The sequence below is a fragment of the Mauremys mutica genome, chromosome 14 (genome assembly GCF_020497125.1).
Source record: "Mauremys mutica isolate MM-2020 ecotype Southern chromosome 14, ASM2049712v1, whole genome shotgun sequence".
Lineage (NCBI taxonomy): Eukaryota > Metazoa > Chordata > Testudines > Geoemydidae > Mauremys > Mauremys mutica.
In genome coordinates, this window is record NC_059085.1 from 20,989,114 (window position 1) to 21,008,077 (window position 18,964).

An 18,964-nucleotide genomic window follows, 5' to 3' on the forward strand; every position below is an offset into this window, starting at 1 on the left:
CTTGAAAGTAAACACTGTTATTAGCTGTCGATAATCAGACTCAATACAAATCAAATCTGTCTGAGCCCTCAATGTACAGTAACCACAAGGAGGGTTTAATGGAATGCCCATCAGAGAACATGGGAGAAGATGGAAGGAGACTTTCGTGGATACTGCTGAGGTCTGTAGCCCAGAGAGGAATATTGCAAAGAAGGAGCAAACTCTTACAATTTTCTGTCTCTCTCTGTTAGTTGCGGGAAGGGATGGAGGGAGAATTAAATTCCATGACTGAAACCAAAGCCCTTTGAAGTCAGTGAGGGGTTTTCTGTTACCTTCAATGGACACTGGATCTGTCTATAGATTTCTAAACATAAAATGCGTTCACATTATGTGTTGAAGAGTGTTTCAGTGTATTGGATCTGTGTAATGAGATAATTTATTCTTTCTTTTCCCCAGAGATAGACCCAAGTCCAGATCACATGGACCTGAACATCTCTGAACTTTGGGAAAGTCTGGATCATGATCTGAACTTTGTGGATTGAGCCAATCTCTAATTTTTTCTGTTTGCACATTATTTAAATATTTTTATTTCTCATTTACTTTCCCAAGCGCAGTCAGCTATTTTCTTAATACCTATCGTGTAAGGTCTATTTGTGCATGGTGCTCTTCTCTGTCTGTAGTCTTCCCCCAGAAAAATTTAGGAGCAAAACTGAATGAAACAAATGCTGGGAAATCCTTCATTCCATCCTTATGGAAACTGCAGTGTCCTTTCTGTCCACTTGTTTAACCCAATTGACAACCAGTTTCAGGTGCTAAGAGTAGTTGCACCATACCCAGGGTCTACATTTGGCAAAAATGGTTTTCACCTTGTTATTGCTGCACAATACCAGGAACATTTGAAATGAATAACAAATCTTTTAAAATAAATTAGGAAATGAAACAAATGGAAGTGCCTTAAAAACAGGCTTGTTCCCTTCACCTTTCCAGAGTAACACATGCTTTTTAGTGTTCTGTAGCACCAAAATAAATAACAGTTAAAACTTTTATTTTTAATATCACCATCTCGGTGTTTGTCCTTTTAATATGCTGACAGAATTTAATATACCATAAAATGAAAAAATAAAATAGGTTTAATTTTTTTATTTGGTACTAAAGCAACACAAAGGAGGAGGTCAGACTAGATGATCATAATGGTCCCTTCTGACCTTAAAGTCTATGAGTCTATGATTCTATGATTAAATTCTCATACAGCCTCAGCTTCACTGGGTTGCTCAGGTGTAACTGAGCACAGAACTTGACCAAAAATATTTAGTATCAACTGAAGGAGAAAAATGGGCACTTCCTGTGGTATGAACAAGCCAAATGTGGTTTGGTTTTTTTGTTGTTTTTTTTTTGCAAAATACAGCATTAGCTGCATGTAAATGATACCACAGCTATGTAGAACCTGACCCTTCCCATTTGATAAGGCAGATACTTAAGGTACTATTCACTGTGAAAATATTCCTTCTATTAGTTAAGGTTGGGGTTTTCAAAACATCCTAAGGAAAATTCATACTGGAAATTCAATGGATTTTGCCTGCCTAGTTCCCTAAGGCTGTTCTGAAAATCCCAGCCTAAAACAGGTTGGATCTTACTGAATGTGCAACATGCCAAATAATTCACTCAACTACATGCTGAGCTGTGTGCAGGCAATTGCTGAACTGACTATGGCAATTATTATTTCCCAGCAAAAATGTACAGGGAAGAAAAGTGGTAGCTCATTGTTCCCCTGCTTTTAGTTAATTTGTGTGTGAGCAAATCGATGCATCAGTCACCTTCCCACTGGTTGATTTCATCATCTGTTGTTTAGCTTCTTGAATGGACCTTTGTACGTGCACAAACACCTACGTATCTCAAGCATTTAAGTGTTCAGAAATGCAAAATACTCCGTTTCTCTCCTATTTTATTGATGAGAGCATGATTCATACAAGTGTTGAGGAATTTTTTTTCTGTACATGGTGATTCATTCCTGAGGCCGAAACAAGTGCATTGACCTCTCTGTAGCTGGAAGAGAAATCGTTCTTCATTGTTTTTCTAGCACACAGGCATTAACTCTTTGAATGTATTCACGGTGTTTAGGGGTGGGGCCTCCTTTGTCCAGGATTGTGAGAGTGCTTGGTCATTGGCTCCAGGGCCATCTTTCAGGGTGGGGCCTGTGGAACTCTACGTGTTCATTCATTGACCATAGCTTTTCCCCTGTTTTATTCTAGGCCGCTGGAAATGTGACCATCTCTGACCAGGAAGTTGCTTGAGCAGACTACTGTACAGACCATCTGATGCAAGATGATCATGCAGTGAGCACCCAGTGTGCTCTCACCTTCTCTTGCCCCCTGGAGTACAAGCGCAGCCTGGAGGTGATGTCCTGGAGCTGCCCTAGGGAGCAAAGATTCCAGGTTACGCTGGAACCCGTGAGGTTAGTGCGGTGTCAAGTGAAGTCCTTGCTGCCAAGCCCCTGGACCTGTTGCACTCTCCTTGACAAATATATGATGGGTACATTTTTATTTTGTTATTTGTATTACAGTAGTGCCTAGAGATCCTAGCTGTAATCAGGGCCTTCTTGTCCTAAGCCCTGTCCAATCGTACGGAATGAGACAGCCCCTGCCCTGAAGAGCTTGCAAGCTCCTTCAACAAGACTGATAGAGGATGGGAGGGGAAACCGAGAGAGCATTTGATTGCTCAGTCAGAACGCAGGCGGGTGGCAGAGTGAGCTGTGAACAGCGCACAGGTCTTCTGTGACCCAATCCAGTGCCCTGTCCATGGATTTACCACTGATAAATAGATATGCTGAGATGTAATATAACTATGTAAGAGATGCGACCTGCCGTAAAATGCCTTCATTAGGCGCACAGAACCATAGCAGGAAGGCTGTGTTTCCACAGAGGATGCTTGAGCACTCTAAAATTAGCCTTGAAAAAAGCATTTCCGGAAGCCCCTTTTTGAAGGAGCCGGTGCTTTGAGAAATGGGATTTGATGTGGCAGGGGACATGGCGCTACTCCCCTGGCAAGCAGTGACAGTGGAAGCAGAGTACAAACCTTGCTTATTCCTGGATCAGCATGTACCTCGTATTTGGAAGTACTTTAATCTTTGGGAAGATTCAGAGACATCTCTGCTAAAGCAGCTCCCGGCAGACAGCTCTTTATCAGAAGGGATGGTTGTGATGTATGCATAATTCACAAGAGGTGTGATAAGTAGATGTTGACTTGACATGGTTTGTGTTGATGTTTAGTAACTGAAACTGAAGCACTAATTTTCCTCTGCCTTCTGGTAAGTTTTTCTCAAGTTCTTTCTGTGTGGTTGAATGCAGTGAAGTATATCAGGCATTCTCCAGGTTTGCAATGATGCTCTTTCAGGCCACTGAATTTGAGCTGATAGCTTAATACAAAATTCTGGTTTGAACATACTATTACTCGCTCTTAATGTTCACTTCTGAAGAGCTTGCTCTGAGAGGCAGCCCACCCGGCAGTCTGATACTGCACTGTCAATATAACCTAGGGTATGTTCCTCTGTTTTAAGGACTTCTGGGCATCTGCCCCATCGGTCTCCAGGAAGCTTATTGTGGGTCAGATTATGGCATTAGGCAGTGCCCTGAATGTCATGGGATCATTCCAACTTCAGCAGGGCAGTCCCCCAAACTGGGTACCTGAGCCTGACCAACTATTTGGAGATCAATATGTTCAGAGCTGCAATGCACCATGGTGACTCGGAGAGAAAGTGCTTGGCGGGGACACAATTCCTTCATGCTTCTCATGAGGATTTTTCAGGTCAGTGTTTGGGGTCGGGATGTTTTTTCCCTGCCTCCCCCTGCGGTGCACCAAGAAACTGCAATCTGACAGGTCATGCTTGGACTGTACGAGAGAGTGGAAGATTTATTACATGTTTTCCCCTGCAAACCTGCTGAATCACCTGTCACAATGTGGCCGTGTGAGACTTGGTTCTATATTGAATACTCTCAATGAACGCAGCATTAGTCAGTTTGTAAGGAACTGTGAGTGTCCATATTCTCCTGACTCTACCAGCTGCCTCTAGGATGTAGGAAAAATAATATCCACTTTCAGTGATGGGGCCAACTTTTCCAAATCAAGATGTGAGTCTGTGGCTGCCAAATAAGTGCTCGCACTAACAGTTACCTATTAACTGTGCATTTGCACATGCTAAGCCAGGGGGTTGTGCACAGATGGGTGTTGAATTTACAGTGCAACGTAGCCACAGATATTAGAAAATCTGACCCCCAAAGGCTATTTAGCGCAGTAGCTCTATCACTAGGACTTATAATGAAATGAAATATCCACTCTGACTCTAAATTCCATCCACTGCTCTTGATCCCTGTGTGCAATTCTCACCGTGAAGTGATGGTGACTCTGAAAGATATTTTGAGCTTTAGGATTTTTATTGTGTAGCAAGCGATGGCTTAATCCTGTTAAGTGCTGGGATCTGATGAAAATGCTGATCTCCAGATAGTTGGTTTGGATCAGTCACCCAGTTTGAGGTTGTTCCCATGACATTTAGGATGAGTGGCACACCTCCTTGCACCTGTTCCTTTAGCTGCTTGGTGGATAACTTTAAAACATCTACTCTCTGATGGGCTTTCAGGTGTAAAGTAATGAGTTCAGCAAAGCTGGGTTTAGTATTGCAAAGTTTAAATGTTCAAAAAATAATGAGTTAGGCCCCCAGAATCATGAGATTAACTTCCAACTAACTTTTGGGGGCATTTTCATTTCTCTTTTGGTGTTGTAGTTTTTCAGGGGCCGCATTTTCAAGTTTTCTCCTCAACCAAGAGGGCTAGAAACTTACTTTAAAAATGGAAGCTTAGATTCTCCCCTAATTACATGCCTCTGGAGCATTCAAAAAGTACCATATCATGAAACTTGGGCTCAAACTGGGAAAATTGCCAGCAGTGCGGGCTCTCCACTTTGCTGCCCCATGGCATTTCAGAGGCTGTTCACTTGTTAAGTTGTGCTTCACACTGAAAGCACCTTCCCTGGTGTTCTGTCATCTGTATTTGCTTCTGAATAGCTTCTGGTGGAGATTAAGGCATAAGGTTTGACCTACAAAGCCCTGCCATGTTTAGGACCTACCTGCCAGAGAAAGAGGGTCTCTCCACTTAGTGTCACTGCCATGCGGAGGTGCTAGAGCAAACTGCCCCTGTGCTAACAGGGACAGGGCTGGTGGCAGGTCGTTGCCTGTGCATGGTCCTTGGCTCTGAAGCTCACTCCTTTGTTTGGGCAGAGCTGGGCTTTGTTATTGAGCAATGCTCATCTGCTTCCCGGCCATTTGCTGAGGTGCTGGGTGGACTGATGGGGGTAGTCAGAGAGGTGTGGGGTTATTATTATTTTGGGTGAAGGTTAGTTTAGTCTGGGTTGCTCAGTTCTGGCGAGGTTCACGCAATCGAAAATGGGCCAAGGCAATGAGGGGTTTGTGTCACCTCACTGTGTATTTGTTTAATGCCTCCCCTACTTTACACTGCAGTCCATATGCTGATACAGCAGAGGTTTTATTTCCAACTGCTTGTTGCCTAACACAGTTCCAGGATGCTGCTGAGATTTACCCTTAGATCATACGGGCAGTTTCCAGTCAGTGCACATCAGGACATAAAATGAAGGGAGAGCGCTTTCCCAGGCTCTATTTGATACCATTGACTGCTCTCAGAGTCAATGAACTGTGAATCATTTCTTATGAAGAATACTAATGACAATTTGCATTTCTGTACCACTTTTCAGGCAGATCGCCCAAAATATTTTCCTAAGCAGGCGAGGTGAGATGTGGTCGTGGAGGTTGTACACATGGATTGGGTAGGGGGTGGCTTTCTGGGTTTGAGTTACTATTTCTTGTGTTACTTGCTTTGCAGAATTGCAAGCTACCATGACAGTAAATACGGTAGGCATCCATTTGCCCAGCATGGAATATGCAAAGAAATCAAACTGATATTTTAATAGAGTAAAAATGTGTTGCTAACAATCAGCTTTTAACGGTCTTCCTTGGAATTTAGGATGAACACGACACATTTTGCCCAATTACTGTACATTAGTGTGCCCAGTTAAGCATCACGTTCACCATGCTGTATTCCTCCCAGCAATGTTAGCAATCCATGGGACAGTCATTATGACGTGGCTTATACATAGATCCAGTTAAGTTAGATAGGGCTCTGTCTTACCTTTCAGCTGATGCAGAGGGAAATAAAGGGCGTGGGCAGCCACAAAACCCTGTGTAAATATCAGTGTGAGTTTTTGGATGCCAGGCCAAATAATCTCATAATAATTGAGAGGCTGCTGGGAGAGACACCTGGTCAACACACCGTATCTCCAGGGGATTACGCCTAGCCATGCAAGCTGATGTCCTCACAGAGCGCTAGCCAGCAGATGGGGGGCTGTACATGTTGCTTCTGCTCAGAGAAGCAGCAAATGATATTCCATAGTGCTCATCCCTAGCTTGTCCTTTGAAAGTCTGCCCTGGACCATCAAGGTTCTTTATGCACAGGGCGTGCCTGCCAGTACAGTCTCTGCTTTGCTGCGCTGTCCAAGATTGTTAATGGCATGGCAGGTTTTGGTGCTTGTTGTTGAAAGCACTTAGGTGAAGTTTTGTGCTCTGATTATGTGATATTGTTAACGTGTTGGATCAGGCATTATGTATTTTGCCCACTCATTTAAAACAGTCCTTTGGGTTCTTTATTTCTATGCAGGATGAATGAGGGGAATCAAGAAGGTTGCACACAGAAGCAGAGCATGAAAAACAGTACAAAGAAAGAGGTCTTTGGTGAGATAATTTCCCTGTTTTGGCAGATGATGAGAAAATTAAGGCACAGGTTCTCAGGCTCCTATGGAACTGCAGCAGAGTTTTATTGATGCTTTCTCTAATAAAAAGTAGAGATGTTCAAATAATCATCAAATAATTTATATCAGGAGCTTCATGATATTTTTCAAATACATTTGACAAATAATTTGTTTGTACCCTTTGCCCGGCAGACAGACAGACACATAGATACTATGAGCCTTATTTACTATTGTCCTGCATCTCTTGTAGTTGTTCCCAGCAGTGCAAAGTGGGTCTATAAGGCTACCCTTCTGACCTGATAGCATTTTATACCCACTTTATGCTGGTGTAAATGACTGTGCAACGTTCAGGGCAATGGAAAATTATACAACCCTTAGTGTTAATGTATATATACACATATACATCTAAGATAAATCCTATATGTGGCCCCCAAAATGTATGGCTCCAGGAGAGCAATCTGTGAGTTTGCAAGCTTGGCCGCATGAGTCTAGTTGCTAGAGATGGTTGACTCACTGCTGCTCTAGCAACAATCAGTTTTAATACCTGTAGTAGTTGTAATTCACTTGGCCTTGTGTCTGATCTGCATTTTGCAAACTATAGAATGATTGAAACATTTTGTAATTGTATTGTTTGGTTTTTCCTTCACATCTCAGCAAGCACTTTGCTGTGACAGCCAAGCAGCACTAAGGAAATGTTCTCCCTAGCCTGCGAGCATGTGTATGTTTGGAGAGGGCATTATCAAGTTGGCATCAATGAGGGCTGGAAGGAAATGAATTCTAGATGTGTGGCTTGGTGACTGCAGCAATATGTTGGAGAGTAGCTGCGCCTGAAATCCAAAGCCAGCTTCAGGGTCTGATAAAGACCTGAGGCTGAAGGCTGGAGATCCTGGATTGAGGAGGCTTTAGATGTGAAATCAACGAGCTTTTATTAAATAAAAGTAGACAGTTCCGGGTACTGTTCCTGGTCATATACAAAATGCCACCACTCTAACTGCATCACTTGTCACAAAATGTTATTTTATATTATATGTATCTTTATTTTGGGGATTCTCCCATGAAATTATATATAAAGTGACAAAGACAAACAGGTCAAATCATGTTCTCACATGTGTGGGGATATAAGTCACCTAAAATGCTTTGAAGTCCTTAACATTAGTCAGCATTTTGGTAAATTGTCATCTCCTCCCCCACAAAAATAAGGACCAAGGGCCCAACCCTTTGTGTGTGCAAACATGCATTTGCACAGCTAACAAATGCAGAGATACAGCATTGGGTCCTCCACGTGAAAATGTGTGTGCTTGATGCACCCCGATGTTGTGTGTATGGAAATAACGTCTCTGCTGTTAAGAAAAGTGGCTGTAAGTGGTAAGCTCTGAGTGCAGCGTTTGAAGGCATGGAGGGGGGTTACAGATGCACAACTGAATAAAGAAGAAAACCTAGACCAGTAATGTATATACTTGGTGCTTTAAAAAGGGCCAATTGTACAAGGCTGAAAACAATTAGGAACCAAATCAGCTGGGAGCAAGAATTTAATCAGAAAAATGCGAATGACAATTGGAATGGCTTAAGAACACTTGACTAGAAGCCCAAAAGAAGCCACACTCCTACAATTGAGGAAGAAGGTTGTACGGGGTAAAATACTGGCCTGGTTTAGAGGAGAAGTGAAAGCAGCTATAAAATATACATATAACAAATGGAAGAGAGGGGAAGTTGATAGTAATTGGGTGTAACCAGTAGCTAGTGGAGTCCATGCAGATTGACCATTGCTGTGACAAGAGTATCACCATTTGTAACCCTGGTCCTTGTTATGTAGGGAAGGCAGGGCCGGCTCCAGACCCCAGCGCGGCAGGCTGGGCCGGTGGACCTGCCGCAGTCATGCCTGCGGGAGGTCCACCGGAGCCCCGGGACGACGGGACCTGCCGCAGGCATGACTGCGGAGGGGGCGCTCCTCCCGCGGCTCCAGTGGACCTGCCGCAGGCATGACTGCGGACGGTTCGCTGGTCCCGCGGCTCGGCTGGACCTCCTGCAGGCATGCCTGCGGATGCTCCACTGGAGCCGCCGGAACAGCCAACCGTCCGCAGCTGCGGGCGGTCCAGCGGACCCTCCTCAGTCATGCCCGCGGGAGGTCCGCTGCTTCCGGGGCGTCTCCCGCGCATGACTGCTTGGGGCGGCCGAATATGTAGAGCCGCCCCTGAGGGAAGGTCAGGAAATAAGTGCTGGTAAGAGACTAGACCACGTGTGTCATACTCTTCTTACACAGTGTCAGGAGACAGCTAAATCTTGGCAAAAATGGAGTGAATGAAACTGTCCGCATCCCTCAGTGTGGGGCTCAAATTGTGAAAGTTGGCAATAGTGAAGGCTTCTCACTTTGCTGCCCCATGGCATTTCAAAGGCTGTTCATTTGTTAAGTTGTGCTTCGCACACAAAGCACTTTCCCTGGTGTTCTGTCATCTTTATTTGCTTCTGAATAGCTTCTGGTTGAGTTTAAGGCATATGTTTTGACCAACAAAGCCCTCAGTCTGGAGGCAAAGAACTGGAGATGGTGGCTACAGTTGTTCCAAATTTTCCTGCAAGCAAGATGAGTGAAAAGAAATCAGAGACGTTGAAATCCACTACCATGCCACATGGAGCAGACCCAGAGTCAGTTGAGATCTACAAAACATTCCAATGGGAATATGAAGGAGACTGAAAACTGCTAGTCAAAGCCATTTACAAACTTCAAGAATATAGTGATCCGCCCAAGAATGTCCCTTAAGAAAGGTGCTCTGGTTTTTTTAACAAGAAACCAGCTACCAAGTAAGACCATGGAGCATTTATGTTATAAATTTGAATAATAAAGCTAAGTCATGTGAATTTAAACATTTAACAGATGGACTAATTAAAGACTGAATTATTTGTGGTATAATTGATTGGTAACAATGTCAAAGCAAGGTTATTGCAAGAAATACTAACTTTTGTTTTTGGGTTAGAAAACAGCTTTATATTTTAATTCATTCTATTGTGATGTGAATTATATGAGCCCTACCTTTGGTTTTCTTCCATATCAGCTCTGTGTTGACTTCATAGGCTCACAGTTTTTCGTATAACCTATCTATCAAGTATTACAGTACATTAAAGTAATCAGGGCTGTCTCTAACACATCAGATGTTGTCATCAGGTTTTACAAGTGAAGGTGATATTTTTCTCAAAACCTCCTGAAACAATTCATCTTAATTAGCACCAGGGTAAGCTTCTGCATGAGATTAGAATACATTTAATTATTGAGAAATGTCATGGTAAGTGCATTCTCCTAGTATTTTTACATAGAGTGGCAAAAACAGTTCTCTCTGTTGGTCTGAAAGCTTTGTGTGTTCAACTCATTTTGAAACTGTTACAACATGATGAAAGATTAATATCTCTTTCTGGGATTTTCCACAAATGAATGCAGGGCCAGAGGGTAGAATCTGACCCATAATACATAGGTTGACAATTTTAATTGCTATGGAGTCAAACACACACATTCTAACTTGAATCATGTAACCCCTAATGCCCTCACAGGATTCCAGAGAGATTATTATGAGTTATTCTGTTTCTTCTCCTTTGCTGTAATGCGCCATGTTTTCCTGGGATCTCCTTGGGCAGATCGAGCTGTCTGTGGTCCCTTAGAACCTGATCCAAAAAGCCAACTGAAATCAAAGGAAAAACTCCTGCCCTTAAAGAATGCAAATTCTTGTTACTAAGTCACTTCCAAAACTGCAGTCTCAAAACAAACATATAAACAGATCGCTGGCTAAAGTTTAGTGTGTGATCAGTTCTTGTGGTGATCAGAGTAGACAAATCAGTGCTTTCAAATCTTTCAAGGAAAAAGGCAATATTGGCGAAATACATCCCTGATGTACCTCCATTGAAATCAATAGAATGAGGTGGAGAGGAGGCGCCTGTAATGATTTGGCCCAATATGTCCACTAGTGTTGTGTTACTGACCGTCCATCCTGCTGGCCCTTCCCCAGGAGTGGCCGCAGAGCTGGCCAGGAGTGCCTTGCAGGAAGGATTATACCTCCAGGACGCAGAACCCCTCCTGGAGGCCATCCTGGGATGCTGCGGCTCCACCCTTCCTTAATTCAAGGCTCCATCTTTCTGGGCCCTAGTGCCTCCTCCACCTCCAAAAGAGCAGGCTCTGATCCCGGGAATGTTGCTCTCTGTTGATTTATTCCTAAACCCACCTTTCCTCTCCTGGTGGGAAAGGAATTGATGAATAGAAGACCCTGAATAAAATGACTTGGCATTTGTTTTCTGATGTGGTAAACAACAGACAGTCCTAGCCATGCTCAAGGCCCTCTTATTCATCAATAGTCTTAAACTAGCTGTGCCCTGTCATTATGAAACACTGCGGATATTTTATTTCATCACTTGCGAAGTTGAATGTGACAAGAGAAATGCTTGGAGAGCGACTAGCAATAGCATGCGTCTTGTCCATTTGAATAGGGCATTTATAGATTATTTGTTGTCATCAGTTTTTCTCCCTGGCAGCTCACTCTATAAAAATCTCAGCACCACTTCAGACAACAACATCATGCTCAATGGACATCATCATGAGATTTGCTCTTGGACCAGCTTAATCCCTTCACCCCTGAATTGTTTGCTACCACATGCTGTGCGGTATGTGGCTTTCCACATTGGAAAGGCTAAAGAAGCCCCACAGTGCTGATTGTCTGAAGACCAGGGTCCAGTTCAGCACTGCAATGTATTTGAATATTCTCCTCTGCATCCTGGCTGTGCCCAGAAGGGAGTCAGTAAATACTTACAATGCACTTATCTTTCCATGTGATTCCTGAATTGGGCGATGCTGCGGCTAGTTCAAATGCAGCATGTCTGATTATGCAGAGCAGCTTTTCTTTGTACTGAAAGCATTGTACTTGAAGTATCCTGCTAAAGTGAAGACCCCCCCTTAGATTTTTCCATGTGTATCGTAGCATAAGGCTATGACTACCCTGCAAATGGGGGTGTTGTTTGCAGCTCACAGAGACATGCTAGCTGTAATCTAGTTAGCTCGCTAAAAACAGCAGTGGGGACACAGCAGTGTGAGCCTCAGCACAGGCTAGCAACGTGAATACACACAAGGGAGGGTGGTGCAGTGGGCTGTGCCACATTCTCACTGCTATATTTAGTGAGCTCACTGGATTAAAGTTAGCACGGGTAAGTCTCTGCAAGCTGCAAATCACAGCTCCAGTGTAAATGTAGGCGCAGGGTGAAATAGAATTAAAATCCTTTAGGGAGAATGAAGACCGAGTCACTTCCCCATTTTAAGTTACTGTTTCTCTGCAATGCTTTGAAAACGTGGTTGGGGTGTCGTCAGATCAAGGTGTGGAGTATCTCAAACAAGGAGAAGTGGGAATGTTAAGCTACAAGTTGTCTATAGTTGATAAAAATGTAACATTTATATTGCATTTTACAATAGTCTTCAAAGCGCTGTACAACACCTCTGCAGGGGATATAAGTAAATATTATTATCCCCATTTTCAAGGTGGGGAAACTGAGGCAGTGAAGTGATTTGCCCACTTGAGCTGTGAATCAGTGGTAGGGCCACAATTAGACCTGAGGATCCTGTACTTCTAAATTCAACCTACTTTACTGGTGCCATTAAAAACATGTGGGAAGCAAAGCACTATACTTATTGTCAGTGCAGTGGAAATGAAATCAGTTGTGAATTCTTTTTTCTATATTTACAACATCCCAGAGATATTGTTCTGGGATCAGCAGCAGGAGCATCATCCAGCTAAGGAGGTTAATTTGTGAAAACAGTAATTTTAGGAGGCAAATTCTACATAGCAAGAAGTGGTGTAGAAGAAAGCAGGTACAGGCTGAACCTCTGTTTCTACGAGGTGTAAACCTCCATATGTTTGGAATAAAGAAACCAAGACATGCGATGTGAAAACGTACGGCTTACTTTCAGACAAAAGACAGTTGGTTTCACTGCACTGGCTTCTAATGGCAGTGTCTTCACAGAATACTTCAGAAGTGATGGATGGAGGCATACGTATAATGACCTGTTCAAGTCAGAAATTGAGACAGTCTCAAAGGAAGGTGCCGATCTATTGAGTGAGACACGTGAGCGTGTTCAGGAGCTGTGCCAGTTCAGTTTTACATATATATCTTCCTGACAACCAGGGGGAGAGACTAGATTGCACATTTTCTGAGGATTAATAGTTTCGGGTATTTCTTTAATTTATTACTTTCAGGAATAATGTAGACTTTGTTTCCTTTTTAGCAGGGCACCCGCACAACCTTTAAAGTGCACAAATAAAATTAAGTCCACATAGCTTCTGTGTTCGTGCAGCAGCTGTTTACATGACAACATATTTTATCTACATACATTTAATCAGTTTCTCCTGTGAAACTGTCTCAATCCATCAACATATTTGTAAATTGGTTCAGTTTCCAGTGCTGGAATTCGCCTCTGCTGGCACAACAAAGAGACAGGAAAGACTTATACCTGGGGGGTGCGGGCAACAAAAACCTGTTTTCCATTCCAGGTTGAACAGCTCCAAGTCCTAAGGCATTTGCCAGATTGATTGTGTGGAGCTGGTGATCTCACTTAGCAGACGCCATAGCAAGGTTTCATTTCAACCGCTAGATTTCTCCATGGAAGCACATGTATTCAAAACAGTAGGCAAAATAAGGAGGCAGTGTATTCCAGTGAATAGGGCATTTGACTGGGGACTTGGGAGAGCTGGTTCAATTTCTGGCTCTGCCACTGACTTGGTGTGTGGCCTCAGACAAGTCACTTTGCCTTTCTGTGCCTTAGTTTCCTCCTCTGTAAAATGGGGATAATGACACTTCCTTCTTCTGTAAAACCCTTTGAGATCTGAGGATGACAAGTGATAAAACTGAATGATCAAGAGCCAGTTCTTTGTGAACATATCAGTGCCTGAAACATTAGTGCTTCACTGCACCTGGCAGTGGGTGCAAGTGTGGGAGGGAGATGGCTCAAGGTATCTATTCCACTCCAGCTTTAGACTATGTAAGTAGTCCCAATGCCTGCACTATGCTCCGTAGAAGGGATGGGAGGAGCACAAAGGTCTGGGGCGATGGTTAACAGCTCTAGAAGAAATTCACACCAGGTCCTCCTAGAGGGCAACTTGTGGCCTCCCCCTGTGGCTCCCCTGGAGCCATTGTGCTTGCTTGAAATTGGGTTGTGTTTGTACAGTGCCTAGCACAATGAGGCCCTCTAGGCACTGCTGCAACACAAATATTTAATGATACACAGTTAATAGTGCACTGGATAGCATTATTTCTTCTGAGGTCACTGTACTGTCTAATTTGTTGATACAATATTCATGGTTCTCCAGTATATTAAGGATAGTTTCTCTCTGCAGTTAATCATAATATAGAACTGCATTAGGTCTTGATAGTATTTATATATTTATGAGGGAAAACATGCATGAATGGGAGAGTAAACCTCTTGGTGTACGCTGTGAAGCCAAAAAATGTGGTGGAGAATGTGGAAAAAGAGACCGTGGTGGCCCAGGCAAGCAAGTTGCATGAATATTTTCAAGCAAAATTGGACCATTTGTGAAAATGCCCTATGTTATTGGTGCTCCTGTGTTGTTCCAGCTCCACGTTTGCTAGCACGTACAATGGAGGTCACCCAGAAATGTAATTGTGCTGTGGCAAATTCATTGCAGGACTTGCCCCCTCTCACAGAGCCAGGCGCACTAGAGCCTGGCCGTCATAGGCAAGGATACTGCTCTTACGTTGTTTTCCTGAATATCTCACTTTTCTCTTTCCAAAACAAGGTATCTGTGGCCAGTGTAAGAAAAATCCTGCTTGTTTATCTCTGAATTTCCTTGTGTCTATGAGGTTATAATACAGGACCCCAATTCTGGGGTTTGAATGTCCCTGGCTCTGAGGCAACACAACTACTAGTGGACCAACTAGTGTTGCTTTGTGACTTCTATGCTAGTAATTCTATTGTTTGTGCCCTGACATCCATTTCCCTCATCTTGGCCGCTGAAGGCTTGGATTGTGCCAGTTGTTTCATTACCTGGGAATGGCACAATCAAGCTGTTGTGAGTGCCCTAGCGTTAAGAGGTCTAGAAGTGACAATGTCAGCTTGAACAGACTAGTTTGAGGCAGTTCTCCTGAAACCTAACCAGTTTCTTTGTTGCCAAATAGAGTAGAACTTCACAGATCATTACACCTTGAGCTGTTTTCTGGTTTGGTCAAGAAAAGGGACGGAATCCCTTTGCTGTCCTCTGACAGTTGAGCTTGGCTGTGCACTGAGCAAACCTTGCAAATGTACCCAGGCAACGTGGGCTTGTAGCTTAAAATGTTCTTTGTACTGAATATGGCTGTCAGGGCAGCGGTTCTGCCCTTAGATAAAGCATGATAGGCAAGCATGAGTACATGGTTGCCAGCACCTGTAGAATGCTCTCATGACTGACAATTCTTCAAGAGGGTGATGTGCCCAGCCTGGTGATAGCTCACTTTTCTCTTTCCCAAACAAGGTATCTGTGGCCAGTGTAAGAAAAATCCTGCTTGTTGTGTGGCAGAAGACTGCCGGTCTGTTTCTCTTATCTGCTGTGGTTAAGAGAGGCCATGAGGCTCACTCTTGTTTCTAGCCCATTCAGGAAGGAAGTTGGCAAGCTGGCTACTCCATGAATGTCTACGTGGGGCATCTCCCTGTCCTGTAGATGTCCCCGATCTCCTCTCTCCACCTATTGTCTGTCTTCCCTGAGTTCCTCTCTTACTGCCCCTAGGCAATTTTCCCTCTTCTCTTGATGTAGCCTCCCTTGGGGTTTGTCTCTTCCCTGTCTCCAGTGGTGAATTCCCTTGGTGTCTACTCTCTTACCTTCCCCTCACTTCTGTGGATAAGGAGCTTGCTAAGGCTGGTGCTGTTATCTCCTCCTATCCCCTGTCAGAAATCAAGGGTGGGCAAAATACAGCCCACAGGCCGGATTCGGCCCTTCTAACATTTCTGTCCAGCCCGCCAGGCTCTTTGGCTGCCCCCTCGTGCTCTCTGTGCCGCTCAAAGTCCCGCGGTGCAGCAGGGCGCTCAGGCAGGCTGCCTGTCTGCTGTGCCCCGACGCTGCTCCCAGAAGCAGCCGGCTGCTGCTGGCATGTCTCTGCACACCCCTGGCAGGGGGAGAGGTGGCTCCACGCGCTGCCCCCACCACCGTCCTCACAGCTCCTATTGGCTGGAAACCGGCCAATGGGGGCTGCGGGGGTGGTGCTTGCAGGTGCAGGGAGCGCAGGAAGACCTGCTGCCCCCTCCCCCCCCAAGGGGCACACAGAGACATGCCATGGTACCAGCAACTGGCCACTTCCGGTAGCGGCGGGGGGGCTATGGCAGGCAGGCAGCCTTGCCTGAGCCCCGCTGCGCCGCTGGCCAGGAGCCGCCTGTGGTAAGTGCCTCCCAGCCAGAGCCTGCACCTCTCATCCCCTCCTGCACCCCAACCCTCTGCCCCAGGTCAGAATCCCCTCCTGCACCCAAACTCCCTCCCAGAGCCTGCACCCCCTCCTGCACCCAAACTCCCTCCCAGAGCCTGCACCCCCTCCTGTACTCCCATCCTCTGCCTCAGCCCAGAGCCCCTTCCTGCACCAAACTCCCTCCGAGACCCTGCACCCCTCCATTAATATAGTAGAAATGTGCGGCCCGTGATGACTTACCAAAATTCGTGGAGTGGCCCCCCTGCGAAAATAATTGCTCACCCCTGTGTCAGATGCTACTGCTGCTTCCCTTTTTTTGCCTCTGCTCCTGGTGAGAGGCAGTTGGCACTAGTGGCTCTAAGCAGGTAGGAGGAAGAAAATCAATGAAACTTCTGGCCACCCCCAGAACAGAGGGAAGAAAATCGGGACTGTCATGGCCCAGATGAGGCTGTTGGCAAGTATGTCAGAGAACAAAAAGTAAGAGCATCAGCAGTCTTTTGTCTATGTCTCTAACAAAATAAATGGAAGACCTGTGGATACTGAGTATATACATTATTATTTTCAGAAGTGAACACATGCAAAGGTGCCTGTGTTCATGCACTGAAATTCTCTGTGCAGATGACTAGTCTAACAGGTTATTTATACATACAGTTGCTATGATTGTTGTGCTATTCTAGTAACTGCATGTGCAATTTAGTTGTGCAAGTATGTGCACATTTGCATACCTAAACTTCTAAAAATCAACAGGCCTATATTCTACACTGAATGAAATATGCCATGCACTATTTGTTAGTTATGAAATGTTACATCTGCTGTATAAATAAAAAGATCAGACTTCCAGTCTGCTGTTTTAGGGCACAGACCATCTGAGTAAAAAATAGACTTTTATGTGGGTGCTGGGGCGGGGGGCTCACTGTCTACACAGCATTGTTTGTAGCTTTGCAGAAGCGTTTGCATTGCAAAAGAATCAGCAATGTTTAGGTGTGTAACAGGGTACGATGTTCACGTTTGTCAGAGCTGCTTGTAGCATATTTTGAAAGATGATTAGAAGTCCAACCCCCCCAACAGCAATGAACATCAGAGCTTTATGTAAAGTCAAACCTGTGCGGTGACTAATACCTGCAAATTTCATGGGGACTGATTCTTATTTACACTATGGCCCCTTCATGTGGTTCGACAGTGTCAAGGAGCCTTAAAGTGCCATGCAGTTCAGACCCCCTGTGTGGCCCCTTTACACTACCAGACTGGGATATGGGGCCCATAGTGTAAATGAGAATTGGGCCACTGTCTTCAGTTTCACTGAGGGTCCCTCTTTAATTCAATGCTGAACTTGATCCTACTTGGTTCAACGGACAAATCTCATGATCCGGTAGTCAGATAAAGTCAGATTACAAATTTCGTCTCCACACTCAGGCCACGTCTATACTTACCCGCCGGGTCGACGCGGCGAGTTCGACTTCTCGGAGTTCGAACTATCGCGTCTGATCTAGACGCGATAGTTCGAACTCCAGAAGCGCCGCGGTCGACTCCGGTACTCCACCGCGGCAGGAGGAGTTGCCGGAGTCGACCTTGGAGCCGCGGAGTTCGCTTCCGCGGCGTCTGGACGGTAAGTCATTCGAACTAGGGTAGTTCGAATTCAGCTACGTTATTCACATAGCTGAATTCGTGTACCCTAGTTCGAACCAGGGGCTGTGTGTAGACCAGGGCTTAGACAGTGCTTCAGGTCTTACAGGCTTCACTCAGACAAAGCTCACATTGCCATTCACTGGTGTTTTGCTTGTGCACGTTCTGCAGAACTGGGCCCAACACACACACACATCCCAGCTCTATACGTTAATCCACTGTAGAAAGCCAGGGTTAATTCCAGAACTCAGAACATGTAGCAGTTTAATGGGTACAGAGGAATAATTATTTTCCATATTAATATGTTAATATCTGTCAGTTCATTGCAAACAGCTGCCAATCTACACTTTGTTGACAATCTTAGAGTTTTGATAAAGTACATCACCTAAAATAATTACACCTAGTTTGACACACATACCACATCAGCAAGTCAAAGCTTTTGCTGTCTGTGTGTAGGATATGATTTTATGGACATTTTTATGGAGTTTGATTTATATACATAAAAGCATCTATCACCGACTCCAGGCTCTTTCTCAGCTATTAAAACTACAAGCTAGACAAAAAATTAACAATGTCAGTAGCAAATAACAACCCAAGTCAGATGACTCAACCAGCTGACAAAAGATATATTCCCCCTCCCCTGCCCATCTCCAGAGATTCCAGCCCCATTGTCCCCAGCATTTCAGTTCCCTCCAAAAGTTCCACATCTAGATGGACTTGGCAGTGGGCTTTGGAGCTCAACACATCTGATCTATATCATGGCCAGGGGTGGGATGCATTCCAACAGCACAGTGCTCAGGTAGAAACAACCTGCCAGGATCACCCCACCCTTTACACAGGGGAGTCTGCAGTTCCTCTGCTGATCAGAATTACAGGGGAAGAGGGGTCAGTCTCTCAAGATGGCAACTCTCAAGTCACTTTAGCTCACATGTGATGGGGTATATACCCCTTCCCAGCTTTAAAAGGGTTAATATGGATATGAGAGGCCAATGAGCCCAGTTGGCTGCACCTGGGGAGTGGGCCATCCCTAATTAAAGATGAGGCCCAGCTGGAAGAGGAGCTGGGTGGTTGCTACAAAGGCAGATAGTCTGGAGAAGAAGGGGGTTGCTGGGAGAAATTCTGTAGTCACTCAATGGGTTGAGAGAGA

At 44.7% G+C, this 18,964-nt stretch overlaps 1 long non-coding RNA gene across 1 annotated transcript in view; it reads right to left on the reverse strand.

Moving 5' to 3' along the window:
• Positions 1-8,930: 8,930 nt before the first annotated feature.
• The window catches only part of LOC123349023, a 77,267-nt gene continuing 67,233 nt past the window's right edge, over positions 8,931-18,964 (reverse strand). The window contains exon 4 of the long non-coding RNA XR_006573312.1: positions 8,931-9,353. This is a non-coding gene — a long non-coding RNA (uncharacterized LOC123349023). The remainder of the gene's footprint in view (positions 9,354-18,964) is intronic.